The sequence below is a fragment of the Neovison vison genome, chromosome 4 (assembly GCF_020171115.1).
Source record: "Neovison vison isolate M4711 chromosome 4, ASM_NN_V1, whole genome shotgun sequence".
In the NCBI taxonomy this organism is placed as follows: domain Eukaryota; kingdom Metazoa; phylum Chordata; class Mammalia; order Carnivora; family Mustelidae; genus Neogale; species Neogale vison.
The window spans coordinates 163,733,042-163,754,255 of NC_058094.1; positions in this window are offsets into that span (position 1 = coordinate 163,733,042).

Consider the following 21,214-nt stretch of genomic DNA (forward strand, 5'->3'; position numbering starts at 1 on the left):
CGGGGTGGGGTGGGGGAAGCAGGCTCCCTGCTCAGCAGGGAGGCCTGATGCAGGGCTCCATCCCAGGACCTTGAGAACATGACCTGAGCCCTGAGCCGAAGGTAGAGGCTTTAACTCACTGAGCCACCCAGGTACCCCAAGAAATAATAATACTTTTAATACATTGGGTTAAATAAAATATGCTATTACTTTATCTTAGTTCTTTTTACTTTTTATATATGGCTACTAGAAAATTTAAACTTAGATCTGTGGCTTAATTTCCCCAAGAGAGGGGATCTGTATTTGTTTCCTGTGTCAGCTCAGTACTATTGCATAATAATAGCTTATTATGAGTACTCTGCTCATTGAGTGGCAAACTCTCTTCCAAGCAGATTACTTGTATTTAAACATTTAGTGCTCATAATAACCCTGTGAGGAATGATTTCTCTGGTTGAGTAATTTGAGGCACTGAAAGGTCAAGAAACTTGCCAAAGGCTACACATCTAGCGACCAGGAGAGCAGGAAGGCTTTAAAGTTGTAACTAATCCAGTGACTCTCAACACCTGAATGTTCATCAAAATCACCGGTAGAACTTGTTAAAACACAGATTGCTGAGCTCCCTCTCCTGAGGTTCTGACTTATTTGATCTGGGGTGTAACCTGAGAATGTGCATACCTAACGAATTTCCAGGTGACACTGATGCTGCTGATTTGCAAACCACATTTTGAGAACCATTAGCCTAATTCAGTGCACTTATACCACCAGCCTCCAATGTTAATGGAGTCTTCAGCCTTTTCGAACCATAATTTCTTTACCTTAAATATGGATATTTCATATACCAGAAAGTTTACCATTTTAAAGAGTACAACTCCACGGTTTTAGTATGTTTACAATTTTGCAACTATTGTTGCTATCTAATTCCCAAATATTTCCATCACTCCAAAAAGAAACTCAGTACCTGAAAAAAAAAAAAAAAAAAAAAGAAACTCAGTACCTGTTAGCATTCCGTTTCCCTCTCTCCCAGGCTCTGACAACCACTAATATACTTTCTTTCTCTATCGATTTGCCTATTCTGGACATTTCATGCAATGAAGTAATATAATGTGTGGTCTTTTTGTCTGACTTCTTTTCCCTTACCATCATGTTTTCAGGGTTCATCCATGTTTTAACATCTACTTATACTTAATTTTATGGCCAAATAATACAAAATTGTACCATTTTTTGTGGTGCACAGATTTTGTCCATTTCTCAGTTGATGCACATTTGGGTTGTTTCCCCTTTTTGGTTATTATGAATTTGTGTGGATTTTTTTTTCATTTTTTCATGGGATATAACTAGGAGTGAATCCAGTAGGAATAGAATTGCTGACTCATATGGTAACTCTATATTTAACTTTTTGACGAATTATCAAACTGTTTCCAAACCATTGTACTATTTTACATTACCATTGGCAATGTATGAAGACTCCAGTTTTTCCATAACTTTGCCAACATTTGTCATTGTCATTTTGATTACAGCCATCCTAGTGGGTATGAAGTATTGTCTCATTATGGTTTTGATTTGCATTTGTCTAATGACTAATGATGTTCATTTTTTTTTAAATGCTTATTGGACATGTGTATATCTTCTTTGGAGAAATGTCTATTCAAATCCTTTGCCCATTTTTAAATTGGGTTGTCTTTTTATTTTTGTGGTAGAACGATTCTTTATGTATTCTGGGTACAAGTTGCTTATTAGATATATATGATTTGCAATTTCTCCCATTCTGTGGGTTGTCTTTTCACTTTCTTGACAGTGTCCATTGAAGCAAAAAGTTTTTAATCTTGTAATTTATATATTTTTTAAAATAGCAACTATATATATTTAAGTACACAACATGATAATTTGGTGTACATATACATGGTGAAATGATTACTACAATTAAACAGAATAACATATCTCCTCACGTAGTTATCATTAAGTTTTTAATTTTTTTTTTTAAGATTTTATTTATTTATTTGACAGAGAGAAATCACAAGTAGGCAGAGAGGCAGGCAGAGAGAGAGAGAGAGGGAAGCAGGCTCCCTGCTGAGCAGAGAGCCCGATGCGGGACTCGATCCCAGGACCCTGAGATCATGACCTGAGCCGAAGGCAGCGGCTTAACCCACTGAGCCACCCAGGCGCCCAGTTTTTAATTTTGATGAAATCCAATTTATCTGTTTTTTATCACTTGTGCTTTTAGGTCCCATCTAGAAACCATTGCTTAATCCAAGGTCATGAAAGTTTAGGTCAGTGATCCATTTTCAGTTAGTTTTTCTACATGGTGTGAAATAAGGGTCCAACTCTATTCTTTATCATATGGCTATCCAGTTATACCAGCACCATTTGTTGATCATAGGACCCTTTTAAAATTCAGATAAAAATATTTCAGAGGTGGTATTAATTATGGCTACTTATTAATATTAATTACAATACTATTTTCCCCTTTTGGTGCTTCTCTGAAATTCTATCAAAGCTTTGTAAACACTATATGTAGAACAAAACAAATGTCCTGTGAACTAAAACTTCAAGTCGGTAATGACTGACCACAAGATAGGTTTGTTCAATTGCACTTCTTCATTTACTGTTACGTATTAAAGTACCAGCATCCCTGCCATTATATCAACCTGTATTAATTCTCCCATTCACATATAGAGGATGAGGGAAAAAGGAATGTTTATCCTACATGATTCTCCTTTGTGATTTTATAATACCATCTCGCTCTTGTTTGTGCTTATGGTAACTATTCATCTGATATAACTACGAATCTGAAATGTGGTGAGTTATTGCTATATACTACTGTAGTAATGGATATACAAAAGAGACAAGAATAAGATAAATGCTAGGGAAAAAAGTTTTAGAAAGGAAAGAAAAAAGGCAAGTCCTATTGTAGGACTGACAGTAATTAATGTATGCAGATAATTCCTTTCCATAGGAAGTCAGCTAAATGGAATATAAAACACATTGTCCAAATGTTGTAAGAAGGTTGCAGTGAGGGTAAAGATATAGAGTTACAAAGGTGTGGGTACATGTGGCATCCAGAGAGATGAGAATTTTAAAGTAAGAATGTTTTGGTGTGTCCCTAGACTAAGGGCTCCCAGACCAGTGACAGGAATAGTTAGGCTCCTAAGCAGATATAAGTCTGTGGTGCCATAATTCTAAGGGGAAGTTTCATCATCAGCTTTAAAACATTCTTTTTGCTTTATTCCCTGCCTCCATAGTCATTAAGGCTATGTCTGTCCTTGGTTCATTTCTGAGGTTGATATCTGGAGAGAAAAAAATTCTTAGTGTAAATGGTTTGCATTATAAATGAATAAAGTTTTCTAGTGACTTTGTGGAACTAAACCTAAACTCCATTAGATGAAGTTCTGGATCTAAGGACTAAGGAAAAAATCCTAGACTAGCATTTAGTCCAAGCAACATTGCTGAGTAGAATATGATAATGAAATTAGAAACTAAGCCACAGAGCCTTGTACATTTGTTTCAGAATCACATATATATTTAATAAAATTCTCATTAGTTACTATAATGAGTCAAATGATAGAAATAAAATTTGGAGTCAGATTCTTCTTTTTGAGTAAATTAATAACTCCTTAGCATTCAAAGAATTCTGGATAGGGATGTAAGTATCTCAGTATGTTTAAGGGAGGTAGTAATTCTTTAAATACCTATTTCTGTGAAAATGCCCACCGAATTTGGTAACATACAGTTGAAAGTTCCTGAAAAATACACATTTCCCCCAAATAAGAGCCCAATCAACATTTTTCCTTATTATTTCTTATGAACTGCACTCTTATGAACAAGAACTGCAAACAAAGAGTTTGTTTGCAGACTAGGAACTATGAATGGAAGACTTTTATTTAATTTATTAGTTTTTATAACTTCCTCCATGCTTATAACATTCTTTTCTGGTGTCAGCATTCCTATAGTACTTAAGTCTAAACTTCTAAAGCAAAAATGGTGTTCATGTCCATACAGTTGACAAGAAAGTACTAGGGAGTACATGATCCACTCACAGCCAGTCTTGGAGATGAGAAGAAACAGGAATCTCCAGGGATAGATGCAGTATTAAAGAGAAAAGGAATGCAAGCTATGGAATTCAAGTCTTAAAACTTTAAAATCATGTGATGAATTTATGTTCCATAAAATTCTTGGTCAGTAGCTACCATGAATCCTAAGTCTTAATCACCATGAGTTCCATGGACCTACATGAGGGAAGAAAAGGCGCAGTTGGAAATTACCTTAGGCCAGAGACTGGACCCAGCAGGTTCCACAGAAGAATAGCCTGCCTGTCTTCTGTTGGTCCAACCAAGTGAGATTCTCTTGAATTAGGCAGTGATAGCACAAACCATAAGAAAACAGACACCACAGAAGTTGATTACCATACCCCTGGCTGCCTAGTTTCTGGTATAGACTTAGGTCTCTTTTCAGAGCCTGCAGTCACCTTTACTGTCTTGTGACTTCTGATTTCATGTGGGGTTGTTTCTACACTCAGACCTGTGACTGAATTGAATAACTGATTGCCTCACTCTGTTCCACGTTACCTGACAAGATCAAGCAATGGTGTATCAACTCCAGTGGCTCAGGGATGGTGAGCAGAGGCAAAGCAAGCACGGATAGTGAAAGCCAGGACCTAGGGTCTTAGAAAAAGCATGCATTTTTAGGATATTAGAAAAGCAAGCTGTAGTTAGCTTAATTTTGAATTCTGGGGCTGATTCCAAGCAAAGTAAAATTCCCCACATCCTGGGCAGAGCAAGTCTGTACATGTGGTGGCCGTGATGTCTTGTCCCTAGGCAATCACTTCTCTTACCTTAGAACAGCACAGTGAGGTTGCCAAAGACTTTCCCCCCTCACATCGAGGGGCTGATTCATGAAACAGTGACTTGCTGGGTTACACCGTGTCCTGGATTTAAAAAACTGAGCAGGAGCCAGGGTGTGGACTATCTATGTAATTCTGTCCCCAGCCTGTGTCAGCATGTCTTGGTATTTAAGCAAAGTTTAAGTGCATGCCGATTTGTGTGAAGAAAATTCAACAAAAGAATAAAATCATTATAGACATCATCATTGACAGGAAAGTCAAATACTCTGGTCACTGGGTGAGATGGATGAAAATTGTATTTTAAAAAGCTCTGATATTATAATGTTAGCCTTAAAGTAATTCTTTTTATAAACTGTTTATCTATTTCTTTGCATCCTTGCATTAAACTTTATAACCCTCCCATGAGGTTTACAAATGGAAACATGACTTTTTAAAGATCATAATCAATAATAAACCTAAAGAAAAAATAACCCTGAATTTCTTAATCTCTGTTCATGATGGCAAGATGGGAAAAGTAATTTATTATACTTCCATGATAGAAACATTTTCCGATGAATTTTTTAAAATTCATGAATTTTCTTTGTGCTTGTGATGTTTAAAAAACATGAGAATGGGAGAAGAACATGCCTTTTAAGGAGTTTATTCAAAACAAAATCCTATTTACATGCTCTTTCATTTTAGTTATTTTTCTAATAAACTTTATTTTCTGGAACAGTTTTAGATTTATAGAAAAATCATGAGGAGAGCATGGAGATTCCCACATAACCCACTAGTAGTTTGCCCTGTCATTAGCATCTTACCTTAGTATGGTCTTTTTGTCACAATTAGTGAACCAATATCAATACATTATTTTTAATTGAATTCTGTCCTGTACTCAGGTTTTCTTAGTTTTTACCTATTGTCCTTTTTCTATTCCAGGATATCATCCAGGATGTCACATTACCTTTAGTGATCCTGTCTCCTTAAGCTTCTATTGACAGTGACAATTTCTTAGACTTTCTTGGTTTTTGATGACCTTGAGAGTTTTGAGGAGTACTTAGGTATTTTGGTTTCAGCTATATCTATATCTCTATTAGGTATCTTGTAAAATGTCCTTCTATTGAGATTTTTCTAATATTTTTTCTCTTAATTAGATGGAAGTTAACAAAATTTAGAAGCAAGACCACAGATATAAAGTGCCAGTTTAATCCCATGGTTTATCACTGTTGATCACCTTGACCACCTAGCTGATGTAGTGTTTGTCAGGTTACATGCTCTTTTAAATTTTCATTTGATCATAGAGAATATTCTTGTTATTAAAAATTCTTAACTTTAATTTTAAACATAATTTATCCAAATAGCAATAGAATTAGAACTAGCGATCACTGAACAGATTACAGTACATAAGAGATGACATTGCATATTTAGGAGGGTGACAGGAGGAGGAATTACACAACAGAAAAACTGGTTTAGTGAGTCTTAATGTTTATCAAGTGCAGGATTCCTCTGGAGCAGGTTGATACAATCAGTTCACTAGCATATTTTACTTTGCAAAACATGTTGCAATTCCTCTTCGTTATCTCCCTCTTCCCGCCCCCCCAACCATTCCTAATGAGGAAGAGAAGTAGGGCTTCCTTCATTCACTTTTCAACAAATGAAGGAAGGACTTTAGAGAGATTTGTGTTTGATTTTGAACTTAGCCACTTTCTAATAAGTACTCTTTGGAAAACTTTTGAGAATACCTTGTCCATAAAAGGGGGCAGTGGGCATATGTATAAGAACACAAGAGGATTAAATGTGAAGTAGGTTGAGCAAGGAGGCATTATTACTATAAGGTGGAGAATATGAATTCCATAGCTCTTATACATCTATAAACATGTTTGTTTTTCATGCCCATATGCTTTATGGCACAGCAGAAAATACAAAGCAGATATTTTGCTAAGGCCTCATGGTGTGGTGGAGAGACTCAAATCTAAGTAATAGTGTTATCATCTCTGAATCAGGTGAATGACTTTAAGAGCTCAGGATTTGGAGTCAAAAGACCTGGGTCTATAGCCTGAGTCTATATCCTGAGTCTGTCATTATCTACTGTGTGACATTGTAAACATTACTTAACATCTCTTAGCTGTGGTGTAGTTGTCTGTAAGATGACTATAATGTAAGGATTAAATAAAAGCATCTAGCACATAAATTAATATTAATTTCATCTGGATTTTAAGCAACTCTGAAGAAGCTGAAAGTCAACTTGCCTATGTAATAACTAGCAGAAAGCTTCAGAGCATTCTTAGCTATGCTTTCAATAGAGAAATTGGGCTCTTAATGTCCTCGAAGGCCATTATTTTGACATTTTGTCTAAGGCTAGTTCTTAATTTGACTCAGTTATTTTAGGTAGGAATGTTTTCAAAAGACCTAAGTGATGTTATTAACAAATGGGTTACATCTTCTCTTCACAGAGTTAAGCCTCTAATTATACCTTGAGCTGATTTATTAGTACTACAGGCTTAAACATTTCCTAACTATTAAGACTGACTAGAGACTCAGAATAACTGTCCACATGCAAGGGATCTAAATAGCAAAACACCACAGAGGAAGAGGTGATACATGGTAGGTGAGTCACAAGGAAAAGCTCAGAGAAAGGTATTAATTAGAGTAATAGGAAATTATAACAAGTAAAATATGGGTTAAGTATCAGTCAATTTCCCTTAAGGTCATATTTCCTATGGTAGGAGGGAAGAGTCTTCTAAAGAAGGTGATTAAAACGAGACTGAACAGAGTCCTTATGAACATACCAGAGAGAAGAATCCTACAGTGGTGGAAGTATGGGGGGAGGGTGGTAAGTGATCTAATAAACTTTTGCACTGCTAAGAGACTTGAGTTGCTGTTCTACCCAGTAATTGAACACATTGTAAACCACTAGGTATTCAGTTCCCTCCCTTGAGTGTGTAACTGTCATTCTCATAGGCACTATTTTGGGGGGGGAGACAACCTTCCAGTATCACTGATATTACCATAAAGATTCCATGTCTGTCTTTGTTTTTAAGATCCAGTATATACATTTTGACCATTCTTCCAGCAAAGAAAATTTTATTTCTCCAGATATAAAGGACTAATTATTAATTTCAGTTTCCTTAAAAGGAATATAAATTTGACTTTTTGGAGTTAATTATTTAATTTATTTTTTTGTAGAATGCTATTAGTTTAGTAACATTGAGTGAGTAAGGATTAGCTGCAAGTCTCAGGAACCCAACCAGTGTATTTAAGGAATGAGGAATAGTTAACTATCACTCTTTTAAGTCAAATAGGGAGAAAGTGCACACAGATTCATAGTCTTGGCTTCAGCAACTTTGTACCCCCGCTGTAGTATCCACAACTGGGCTGCCCTGGATCTCAGGCAACATTGGGCCATAGCACTCCTCCTAGACCCATTCCAACTTGAACCTACACCCATTCATGAGCAGGCTAGGTGGCCACCTATGTGGAGTGATTTCAGAGGTGCTAGGAAGGTCCTCCTTATCTGCTAGCTTGGCCATATCTGCAACAAATATCATTCTTTAATTAGCACCAAGGTGTGACATCCTCCCCCCCCCCCGCCCTTATCATCTACCTCTTCATCCTGCTCCCATCCTACTTTCTACTTCTTTGTATCTTCTCGTTTTCCTCTCAAGCTCCCGAAACGATTTTGGGGCATTGCTGTTTGCTCTCTACCCTTATTTCATTTTAATAGCCAAGACCTGTTAAATCCACTTCCAAATATCTTTAAAATAATCTACTCTTCTCTATTACTATAGTTTGGTTCACACTCATCTTTCTCGTGGGTTTTTACAACAGCCTCCTGAACTTGCTTCTCTTCTTATCTCCCTTTAATCCGTGGTCCACAGAGCAGCCAAGGAGATCGGAGAAAAGAGAACACTTGTGCACTTGTGCACATGATCTGGCAATTTCACTTCTGGAATTCTGTATCCAAAGGAAACGAATATACCAACTCAAAAAGATATCTCCACCCATGTATTCACTGCAGCTTTATTTACAAAAGCCAAGACATGAAGACAGACTAAGTGTCCATCAATGGATTAATGGATAAAGAAAATGCTATATGTATATTATGTGTGATTATTATATTATTCATCACAATATATCTAATATAAATAACTTATAATGTTTGTAATAGATCTATAATATTTATATGTGCTATAATATATGTAATTATAACATAAATGTGTAGTTTGTGTATATATATGTATATATGTATATACATATAAATAAAATGGAATGCAGACATATAAAAGGAAATCCTGCCATTTGCAATACCATGATGGACCTTGAGGTCATTATACTAAGTGAAATAAGTCAAAGATAGGCAAATGCCATATGATCTCACTTATAGATGGAATTTTTTAAATTAGCTCATAAATATTGAGAACAGATTTGTGATGGCCAGAAGTGGGTGGTAGTGAGACGTGAAATGGGTAAAAGAGGTCAAAAGATAAAAACTGCCAATATAAAATAAATCAGACGTGGGGATGTGATTGTACAGAATGGCGACTACAGTTAACAATACCCTATTGTAAAAATTACTAAGAGAGTGGATGTTAAAAGTTCTCATCATAAGAAAAAAATTAAGAATGGGGCACCTGGGTGGCTCAGTTGGTTAAGCATCCAACTCCTGATTTCAGCTCAGGTTATGATCTCAGGGTCATGAGGTTGAGCCCTGCGATGGGTTCCATAATAAGTGGAAAGTCAGCTTGAGATTCTCTCTCTGTCCCTCACCCTTTCTGCTCCTCCCCATGAGTAGACATGCACATGCTCTCTCTTACAAATAAAAAAATCTTTTTAAGGAATTGTAAATATGTATGGTGATGGATATTAAGTAGATTTGTGGTGATCATACCGTAATATATACAAAATTGAATCATTATGTTGTCCACCTGAAACTAATATAATGTTATATTTTAATTATATCTCAATCGAAGAAAGCAAAATAAAATTAAAAATCCAAACAGGAACCTCATTACGTCAAGTCCCTTCTTAAGCACACTGCTTACATTCCTGCTGACTTCAGTGAGTTTCATATTCCCTCCACATGGCTTTCCTCTCTAGCCTTATTTCCCTCCTCTCTCTGTTTTACATTCAGTGCCCCAGCCACACAGAATTATGGGAAGCACTTTAAATATGCTGGCTATTTCTTCTTCATCTTAGTTCCTTCAACCTTAATGCTTTCTACTGATCCTTTTTCAACTGAATAATTCTCACTTACCACGTAGATTTAACTCTAGATAACTTATTCTCCAGGTCTTTCCATAGTCCCCCAAGGCAGGATTAAATGCCATTCCTGTGTACCTCTGTGCCTCCCTATATGTTCACCTCTCTGTAGCTCTATCACACCTTAATATTTCCTAAGAGATTGTGAACCAGCATATCCCAGAGACTGGGACTTTTTAAAAAGCTAATGTATTTATTGATTTTTATTTATATTTATTTTATTTTTTATTGAAGTAAAATGGACATATAATATCCTATTAGTTTCAAGTATATATCATGGAGATTTTATTTTTATATATTATGAAATAATCTTCATAATAATTCTAGTTACTGTCTGTCACCATACAGAGTTTTTGTAATATTACTGACTGTATTCCCTATGTTGTACATTATTACATCTTCATGACTTATTTTTTTATAACTGGAAGTTTTTACTTCTTAATCCCCTTCACCTATTTTGCCCGCTCCCCAAACCCTGATCCAATTGATAACCAAGAGTTTCTTTCCTGTATCTACAAGTCTGTTTTGTTTTATTCATCTGTTTTTTTAGATTCTACATATTTAGAAATCTAGATTTCTCCAACTTACTTCACTTAGCATAATGTCCTCTAGATTCATCCATGTTGTTGCAAACAGGAAAATTTCATTCTCTTTTTATGGGTTTCATTCTTTTTTATGGTCTCTCTTATGGTGAATGATATTCCATTGTGTGTTGCATGTATGTGTATATATATATAGATAGATATATACATACATACATACAGATATAATAGGTATATGCATATCCATTCATTTATTGAGAATTTTTACATATATATTCATCAGGGATATTAGCCTGTAATTTTTTTTTGTGGGGTCTTTGGTTTTGGTATCAGGATAATGCTGGCCTTGAGGTGTTCCTTCCTCTTCAATTTTTTGGAATAATTGGAGAAGGATAGATATTAACTTTTTATATGTTTGGTAGAATTCACCTGTGAGGTAGTCTGGTCCCGGGCTTTTGTTTTTTAGGAGCTTTTTAAATTACTGATTCAGTTTTATCACTTGTAATTAATCTATTTGGGCTTTCTATTTCTTTATGATTCAGTTTTGGAAGGTTGGGTATTTCTAGGAATTTATCCATTTCTTCTAGGTTATCCAGTTTACTGTTGTATAGGGACTGGGTGTTTTTCCCTGTGTTATCCCCAATATTTACTATAATGCCTGGCAATGCCTAGTAAATACTAAGAAAAACCTTGTTGAATCCATAAGTGAAAAACAGATCTTCCCCTGGGAGAAGTAACATATTGATTCAACAGCAGAAAAGGCACACAAATTAGGGGAAATTACCTCAGAAACTTTGTGGAGAAGATGAAATTAGGACTGGGCAGATGGGGTGGCATTTATGGCAGGAGGAACTGTCTGAGCAAAAGTATCTAGATGAGACTAGGTAAAAGATGTTCATAAAATATTGAAGAATCTGGCTTTATTAGAGTGGAGGATGTATGCTGAGAAAATGAAGAATGGCCATATTATGAAGGGTTTTGAAAGACAGGGTTTTTAGACATAGTATAGTTGTAAATTGAGACCCATTCATGATTTTAGAACAAATGAATGACTTAATAAAAGTACTTTTTAAAGAAGATTGATCTGGGAAATGTATACAGAAAACACTGGACAAGGATGGTTCTACATACTGAAAGGCAGTTAAGAGGTCAATGTACCATAACATATGAATAAGGAGATGAGGTAAATTAAATTGCTATTCCAAATATTCATTCCTTCTCTCTTCCAACCTACATTTCTCACCTTTTGGCTCAGGGCTTGATGATATGATCTGCTTTGGCTGCTAGAATATTAGTAGGACTTGAGAAGCTCTTGTGTGATTGGATTTACTTCAGCGGTCATCAAGAGAAGTACATGTCTCAACTAGCCTAGAGAGAGAGAGAGAGAGAGAGAGAGGTGGGAAGCAGTTGAGCCCCAGCTGACCTCAGGCAGCCCACAAACACATGATAAATACTAAATATTTGTTTTAAGCCATTGGGTTTTGGTGTGTTTGTTATACAGCAATAGTAGCTGATACAGGGGATAAGGATGTGATAGTGGTATAGAAAGAAGGAAGGGAATGATTATGATATATTTTTAAAGGATAAATTAATTGGTTGAAATAGGCTCTGGCCATAATGAAATAAATTTATATGTTAAAAAATGGAAAAGAAAGCTTTAAAAACCTTTTTTCCTTTATTGAATAAATTGAGACTATCTGAATAAGAAAATCTGAAGTAAATGAATAACATTATTATTCTTAAGAAGCAGTCACTTAGGTATATTCTTTCTCTTCTGGGGGTAGATTTATTTTTCTATTCAGCAAGTGTTTGCTTCATGCATTTGCATTCGCAATGGTCCTTATTTGGTCAAATCCTTCTTTTGGAAAGTGTACCAGTTAGTTAATTATCTACTTAGGAGGGAAGATGATGTCACTGGAAAACATTTTATTCTTGTGAATTTACATAAACGTAGAATGCAAATAAAATAACATTTTTGAATAGTCCCCTGCACATTTTTACTTTGGGAGAAAATAAAAATTGACTGCCGATTTCTGGTAATTTTTTTTCTTTTGTAGACTATAGGTAATTTGGAGTGACTAATCCAGCTGTCTTTACTCAATTATCTGGCTTGCTTCTGGCAAGAAGCACATTAATGGAAGAAATCAGAGGGGACATTACAATTAGAAGAGCAAGGAAGAACTATATAATGCTTTGCTTATAAGAATCACCTATTGTTGCTGGGGAAATTGCATTGCAATATTTTAATTTGGAAGTCAAATCACTCATTCTTGTCTAGACATAATCCTCTGACTATGGAGGAAAGTGCTTCTTTGCCCTTCCACCAAACTTCCTGCTGCAAATCCTCTTTTACCCGTGTCCCACTGTGTGGATTCATATTGCTGCGGGCAAGCAGCTTCTGATTATTTCACATGCAGAAAAAAAGGGCAGGAAGGAGGGAAGGGGGGGGTGGGAGTGGGCAGAAGAGAAGAAAGAGAAAAAGAGGAAAATGAATGAAAAATTCTCTATAGGGTTACTGGAGATCAATAAATATGGCTGAGGTGTATGTACTACTTATCAAGGTTTGTCATACTGTCTTACCCTAGCTATGTTCTTTCTGGGCTTTTTTTCCCCACTAAGATTTTATTTATTTATCAGAGAGAGAGAGAGAGCAGGAGCAGGGAGGAGAAGGAGAAGCAGGCTCCCCTGCTGAGCAGGGAGCTGGATGCAGGGCTCTATCCCAGGATGCGGGGATCCTGACTTCAGCCAAAGACAGATGCTTAACCTACTAAGCCACCATAGGTGCCCCAGCTATATTCCTTCCAAAAGCCACACACCTTGGCACAAAACTGCCACCTCAAGTCTGTGAAATACCCTTTTCTATCATTATAAAAACTCAGCTTTAACGTATTTCTTAGACAAATTTTCTTAGATGTATTTTACAAATGAAGACTAGGATACAGCTGGGAGTACCTAGTACTCGGCTGGTTCTGTTAAGAGAGTAAAGTAGCTCTAAGAGAGTAAAGGAGCTGGATTTCCCCTAACCAACTCCTGGGGATGCCAAAAGAGAAGAGAAAAGGTTGAGGAATCCTAGAACCTGACATTGAAACTTAAGGAGCTCCTGGGAGAAAGAAGGAGATTAGGTCCAGGTGTGAGGAACATATCAACTCAAAAGCAAGGGGCCATCCTGTGCTCTGGATCAGAGTCAGATAGGGAAGTGCTCTCTAGTTTGGATGGAGAGTGATAAAAAGCAAGCCAATGAACAAAACTCATACATACCGGAGATAAGTCCTTAATCATTGAGCTCTCCCTCTCCCCCTTTCCTTTCAATATGCCATGAGACAGAGAGCTAGCTTTTGACAAAGAATAGTGCCATAGGCCAAGGGAGAGAATGTTTCAAAGCCAGTTGCCAAGTTGATGGTGGAGAGAACAAGTGGGATGAGTGATAGAGGGTGAATTTTACACCAAAGACCTTCTAAGAAGAGCATTCCCTCCCCAATGCCAAATACAGTCAGATGAGTGCTAGACAGGGCCTAGGCTTTTGCTGCTTCAGGGTGGAAACATTACCAGCCAAAGCAGAAACTTTCTGAGATGTAAGCACTATAAAAGAAGACAAACTTAACAACCTGTGCTAGATGAAGCAATATTAATGCACCAGGTAGAAGAAAAAGATTTTTAAAGCATGATAAAGATTTTCAAAAAAATAAGGGAGATTATTAGGAACACAAAATAGACAAAAATCATTATTAAAATGAATCAGTGAAAGAAACTGGGCATCAAAACATGAAACTTGAAATAAAGAACTCAATATATCTGAAAATAAATTAGTGAACTGGAAGATTAGCTGAAGAACTCTCCTAGGAAGCAACAGGCAAGAAAATATAAAAGGAAAGGTAAGATATACAGAGGATAGAAGTTTAAAAAAAAGTTGAGATCTATAAATAGGAGTCTTGAGAACAGGGAACAAATAGATGGAGGAAGGAAGTCTTGCCGTTTGCGACACTATGGATAGACCTTTAGATTGTGCTTAGTGAAATACGTCTGACAGAGAAAGTCAAATACTGTATGGTATAACTTACATGTGGAATCTAAAAAAGCCAAACACATAGAAACAGTAGAAGGATGGTTGCCAAGAGCTGGGAGTGACAAAAATGGTCGAAGGGTACAAACTTCCAGTTATAAGGTGAATTCTGGGATCTAATGTACAATATGGTGACTATCATTAACAATATTGTAGGGGGGGCTGGGTGGTTCTGTGGGTTAAGCCTCAGCCTTCAGCTCAGGTCATGATCTCAGGGTCCTGGGATCCAGTCCTGCATTGGGCTCTCTGCTCAGCAAGGAGCCTGCTTCCCCCCACTCTCTGCCTGCCTCTCTGCCTGCTTGTGATCTCTGTCAAATAGATAAATAACATCTTTAAAAAAAAATTGTATTCCTGAAAGTTACTAAGAGGAGATCTTAAATTTTTCATAACACACACAAAAAGGTAATTATGTGAGGTAATGAATGTGTTAACTAACCTTATTGTGATGATCATTTCATAATATATGTGTATCAAATCATCACATCCATCTTAACACAATGTTCCCGGTCAATCATATCTCAGTAAAGCTGGGGGGGGGGAACAACCAAATAAATGAAGGAAAGGAAATATTTGAGGAGATAATAACAAGGATTTTTCAAAACTGAAGAAATGTCGAAGACCTTAGATAAAAATCACCATGAACTACTAAATAGAGTAGATGAAAAAAGAAATCATAACTAGGCATAATATACTAACATTTAAGACCATCAACCAAAAAAGAAAAACTCTACAAGCTTCTAAAATGGGGGTGGGGGCTAGGCACAGGGTATTATACCTATCAAGAAACAAGAATGAGGTTGCTATTACCAACATTAAATGAGTTAATGTATGTAAATTGCATCAAACACTCCCTTGCATAGTAAACATTCTTTGTTAACTATTTTATTATCAAACTTTTCCTAGATGGAAGAAGACAATAGAGTAATATTTGTGTTACAGTTAACATAGAGTATTAAAGGAAGTCCTTGAACTTAGGGTTTTATGATATTCTCAGTAATGTAAGGTTAATAAAATGATAATATTCCCATAAAATGTACCCTGGGACAAATATTTCCAGTAGGAAAAAAATCGATCACTCTGCTCCCAAATGCAACCCTTGTGGCCCCCAGTGGTGTGTGATATCCTCCTCTCCTGGTTTGTGAATATATGTCCAATACACTGCTATCAATCTCATATGTCTCAAGTCAGGTGTCTTGTGTTTGGCCATCTCATACTATTTAGGGTGGGAAAATCCTTCCCTCACCAAAGGGGTGACCAGAAGGCAATCAAAACATAACTAATATGGGATATAGATTTAAATATATTCATCAGAAAAGAAGAAAGTCTAAAAACACATGAGCTAAGAATTTAATCAAAGGGGAAAAAATAACAAAGCAATGAAATAGAGACTAGTAATAAAACCTGGATAAAATATATAATTTGGGGGGGAAAAAAAGACAAAAAAAAGCATAATTGGCCCAAGAAGAAATAGAAAAGTTTAGTAGACTGATACAGTTACATTTTTTATGGTAATCAAAGCTTTTTTTTTTTTACAATTCTACAGTTGAGTTTTACTAAATTATTAAAGAACTGTTAAACTTTATGAGTTATCCCAGAAAATACAAAATGAGGGAAAACTGCTCAAGTAATTTGATAAAGCCAATAAAACCTTGATTTCAAACCCAGATGAAAACAGTATAAGAAAAAAATATGTAGATCCACCTTACTTATGAATATAGGTAAGAAAATTCTAAATAAAATTATTAGCTAATGAAAGGATGCTGTCTGTTAAAAAAATAGCATCGCAATGTTTTTCTCTTGAGAATACAAAGGTCATTCAACATAAGAAAATGTACACATTAAGAGACTAAAAGAAGGGACACCTGGGTGGCTCAGTTGGTTAAGCGGCTGCCTTCGGCTCAGGTCATGATCCTAGCGTCCTGGGTTCGAGTCCCACATCAGGCTCCTTGCTCGGCGGGGAGCCTGCTTCTCCCTCTGCCTCTGCCTACCACTCTGTCTGCCTGTGCTGGCATACTCTCTTTCTCTCTCTCTCTCTCTCTGACAAATAAATAAATAAAATATTTAAAAAAAAAAAGAGACTAAAAGAAAAAGATCTATGTCATTCAAATAGCTGTAGAAAAAGAATTTGATAAATATGATTTTTAAAAACTGTTACTAAAAGGAAAATTTTTTCCCTAAATAAAGTTTATTTACTAAAACTTTACAACCAACATTATACTGAATAGAGAAATTTTGGATGTTGGCTGCAGTGTACCATTATTTGATACAATACCAGAAGTTCCGGCCAAAAAATAATATTTGAAACAAAATAAGAGGTATAGGATTAAAATGGAAAAAAAACTATTGTTTTTTTGTATCTACATAATCAAAGGGATTAGCAGACAAAATATTAAAGTATTAGGAGTTTTTTGAGAGTTTGGCAAATCTGTCAAACAAAAACAGTTTAGAAATTTCAACCAGCAATAATTAGCTTAAAAATATTAATAGGAAGGAGACACCATTTACAGTAACATTCAAACCATAGTGCCTAAGAACTAAAGTATATAATGCATAAAACTTAATGGAAAATTTTAGAATTCTATTAAGAATGTAAAAGAAAATCTTAGTAAATAGATAAAATGACAACATAACATTTTTTTCTTTCAGTATTGATCTGAAAGTGTTAATAAAATTCTAGCAGTATGTTTTTAGGAATTTAAGCAACTGATTATAAGATATATGAAGGAATATAAGTCCCCAAGTTTTAAAAGGAAAATTTTTAAAAGGAAAAGCAAAGTCATTTTTAAATGACTCACCGCAGACATTAAGATACACCGCTGACTCTTAGCAATATAAACAATACAGTTTGGGTAGAAGAACAGAGACTGGTAGGATTGAACAGAGTGTTTATAAACAGACCCATGAACATATAAAAACTAGAATATGATTGAGAAAGCATTACAAAGCAGTAGAGAAAGCTAGATTTTTTAACATATGATTCTGACTGTGCTGATTTACCATATAAAGAATAAAGTAGCTCTCTACTTCACATCATACACTATAAACTATAAAGCTTACATATTAAACTATAAAGCTAATAAATAGAATGTAAAGGAATGTTTTCTAACTTCTTCCTAAGGAATGGTTTCTTGGATCAAGGAAGTATACACAATATTGCCAAAATTGATGTCCATAGCTGTATAAAATTTAACAATTTCTATTCAGTGAAGGGCACCATACACAAGGCTAATAGAGAGGTCACTGGAAGAAAATGTTTGCTAACTCTAAAGAGAATTTCTAGTAACTAAAAAAAAAAAAATAGAAAAGGAACCATGCCTATAGAAGCGATACACAAAATGGAAGATAGCCAATGAATAGATGAAGAAATGCTCAACCTCATTAGTAATCAAGAGAAAACAAAGGAAATTCAAACAACATGAAAGGTCATATTTTACTAACCAGAGAGACAAAAACCAGAAATAGGATAATATTAAGTATTGGTGAGATATACGTGGAAATAGGAAAACGAGAGCACTGCTGGGAGGAATGGAAACAGGAATAGCCATTCTGGAGAATAGTCTGTCACTACTTATGTTTAAATACTAAAAAACATATATTTAATTATATAAATTGCATCTATATTCTCTATTTGCTGACCTATAAATCCCATTCCTGAGTTTATACCTTAGAAGATACACTCACAGGGGCGCCTGGGTGGCTCAGTGGGTTAAAGCCTCTGCCTTTGGCTCAGGTCATGATCCCAGCGTTCTGGGATCAAGCCCCGCATCGGGCTCTCTGCTCATCGGGGAGCCTGCTTCCTCCTCTCTCTCTCTGCCTGCCTCTCTGCCTACTTGTGATTTCTGTCTGTCAAATAAATTAATAAAATCTTTAAAAAAAAAAAAAAGAAGATACACTCACAGATCTTTAGAAGTTATATATAAGGATGTGACAAGTTACTTGGTAAGTGCCTGGAGGGGACATAGGTGTAATCACCAGGAAAATGCATAAGTAAAATGTAGCAGATGCATTTAAAATACCATACAGTGGATAGAAGCATACTCTCAGTGTACATATAGCAACATGGATAGATCCTAAAAACACAGTGTTAAGTGACAAAAGCATGTGCACATCCAGGGGCATCTTAAGCAAAGCAGAATGGCGATCTTGGTAAAGGAGCAGGCATTGGGGTTGAAAGGGAAAAAAGAATAGAAATAAAACAAGAGAGATGATTGGCATAGAGCTAGGAATTGAGTGTAATGAACACAAATGTGCTCCTGGTGTCCCAAAGAAAAAATGTCCCGATGCCTTGTCTGGTTGCTGACACAAATTCTCCCACAATTTCAAAATGTAAGATGTAAACATACACAAGTGCATGTACACACACACACACACACACCCTGAAGGAGCCAAACCAGACAAAAACGCTTTTAAAGCCTTACCTGGAAGAGCTTATTTTTGTGTCTAACTAGTTAAATCAATTAATGCAGTTAAACTGGTTTATGCTTTTATTTTCCTCTTCTCCTTACACAGATTTCTCTGCCCTGTCAGCATCACACCCCACATCAGTTACTCCCCACAACTTTAGTGAATCAATAATATTAAAGGCTGAAAGGGAACTTGTGAAGATAAAATTCAAATTAATTTGGTCAAATATACCCACTCCATGTACTGAACCTTCTTGGTGCAGGTTATTTGGGGAATCAGGTAATTAAGCAGCAATTTTGATTAGTAGATTGCCAACAGGAAATTAAACCCCAAACTTTTGCTCAGTGGTAAAATTCTTGTCTAAAATGTCAAGAAGATGTTTCATCAAAATCATCGAAAGAGAAAGCAGAGTTTATTAACTACTTGAGAAACTGAAAATATAGTTAGTTGGAGTATTGCTACTTTCCAAAACAATACCATTAAAATATTCAAGTAGGAATAGTTAATATTTATTAAGAGCTTACAATAGCTGAGCATCCTGCAGGCACCTTATCAGGTGGTTGTTATTATCATCTTTTTTTTTTTTTTAACAAATGAGGAAACAGGCTTAGAAATAGAAAGTATTTTGCTGAGATTATATGCTACTAAATGGCCAAAATGATGAAAAACAACAACAACGAGATTTAAGAGGTGTTTCCTTTCTCTTACAGGAAATCCTTTGTATATGTATGTAATGGCAGAGGAGCTAATTCTGAACTGTAGTATTAACTCTAAGTTGAAAAGAAGGTGATTTGTGGAGTCATGCCTCTTCCCAGTAGGCACAAGCTTCTGTTCTCCTGCTGCCGATTAGCTTACCTGATCAAAATTTTGACCTCCATTCTACATGCCTTTCGAGCCCTCTGGAACTCATGATATGAGGCCCCAGCTCATTAGAACTGTTCAAGCCATCAATGCATTGTCAGCCCTAGGGATCTGTTTGGTCTGGTACTAAGTTCTGTTTTCACCCAAGAGGAGAGAGCATCCCAAGCAACCTATTTTCTAAGAACTGTGAGTTAAGACACTGTGCAAGTAACTCTTTGGGGTTTGTTCCAAGGTCAGTAGTTATTACTAGTCATTGTGTTTTCTATTATCCTCTTTCTTTCCTTTCTCTCTCTCTCTCTCATTTTATTTTTGCTGTGAGCAAGTCTTAAAATATGTTGGGCAGTTTCCATTATGTACCAGAGCTAAAATTTCTTAAGAAGCTATGAACATTGTAGAAAGATGTGTATGGGCAATCATATCAGGAAGTCACGATAATTAAAACCCTAGTTTATATCCTAAAAAGCTCACTAAACCAGGAAACAGGAGATAATTGCAGTCCCGATGTTGAGCAGTTGGTTTACCTCTTTTGGGCTTTCATTTTGTCATCTATAAAATGACTGCCCTGGGCAGATAATTTCTAATGTCTTTATTAAAGTTTAATGCGCTCCTGGTAAATTAATGCATAATTAGAAGCAAAATAAAATGAGATTAAGAAAATGCCCAGGTTATAATATTTGAAGGCTATCTGTGTGTCAGCACAGCAAATGTAACATAAGGCTCATGAACAATAACAGAAGAATGAGAAAGTCAAAGGCAAGAGGCTCTGGGCTTAAAAACAAGCAATTGTGGTTCTTAAATTTGGGTATAATGAGTCAGAACCACAAGGTAATCTTTCCATGACAAACAGGTATGACCAGACCTTTCCTAGAGAGAGGGGCTGATGCACTGATTCTCATGGTATGAGTTTTTTTAACTGGCATCTTAAATGTGGTTTTTAATATTGTTGGAGTAATAGACTTCTTTTAGAATCTGGTAAAATCTCGTCCTTCTACCTCAGGAAAATACAAGTATGAACACACATCATTTTACATATAATTTTAGAAGTTTACAGACACCATGCATTCAGCCTCCAAATTAGCAACCCTAAAGGTATAAATGATCTCTAGATCATCCATAGGGTTAGTTGACTATTTTCTTGTAGTTTTAATGTTTATAACCTGGCTCATTCATTCATTAAGTCATTCAGCAAATGTTTATTGATCACCTTAGTAAGTGTTGAGAATCCAAAGTTGAAACACATAGTGTGCCTTTGGTAAGGAAGTAAGGATAAGGTAAGTATAGAAAGTACAAATT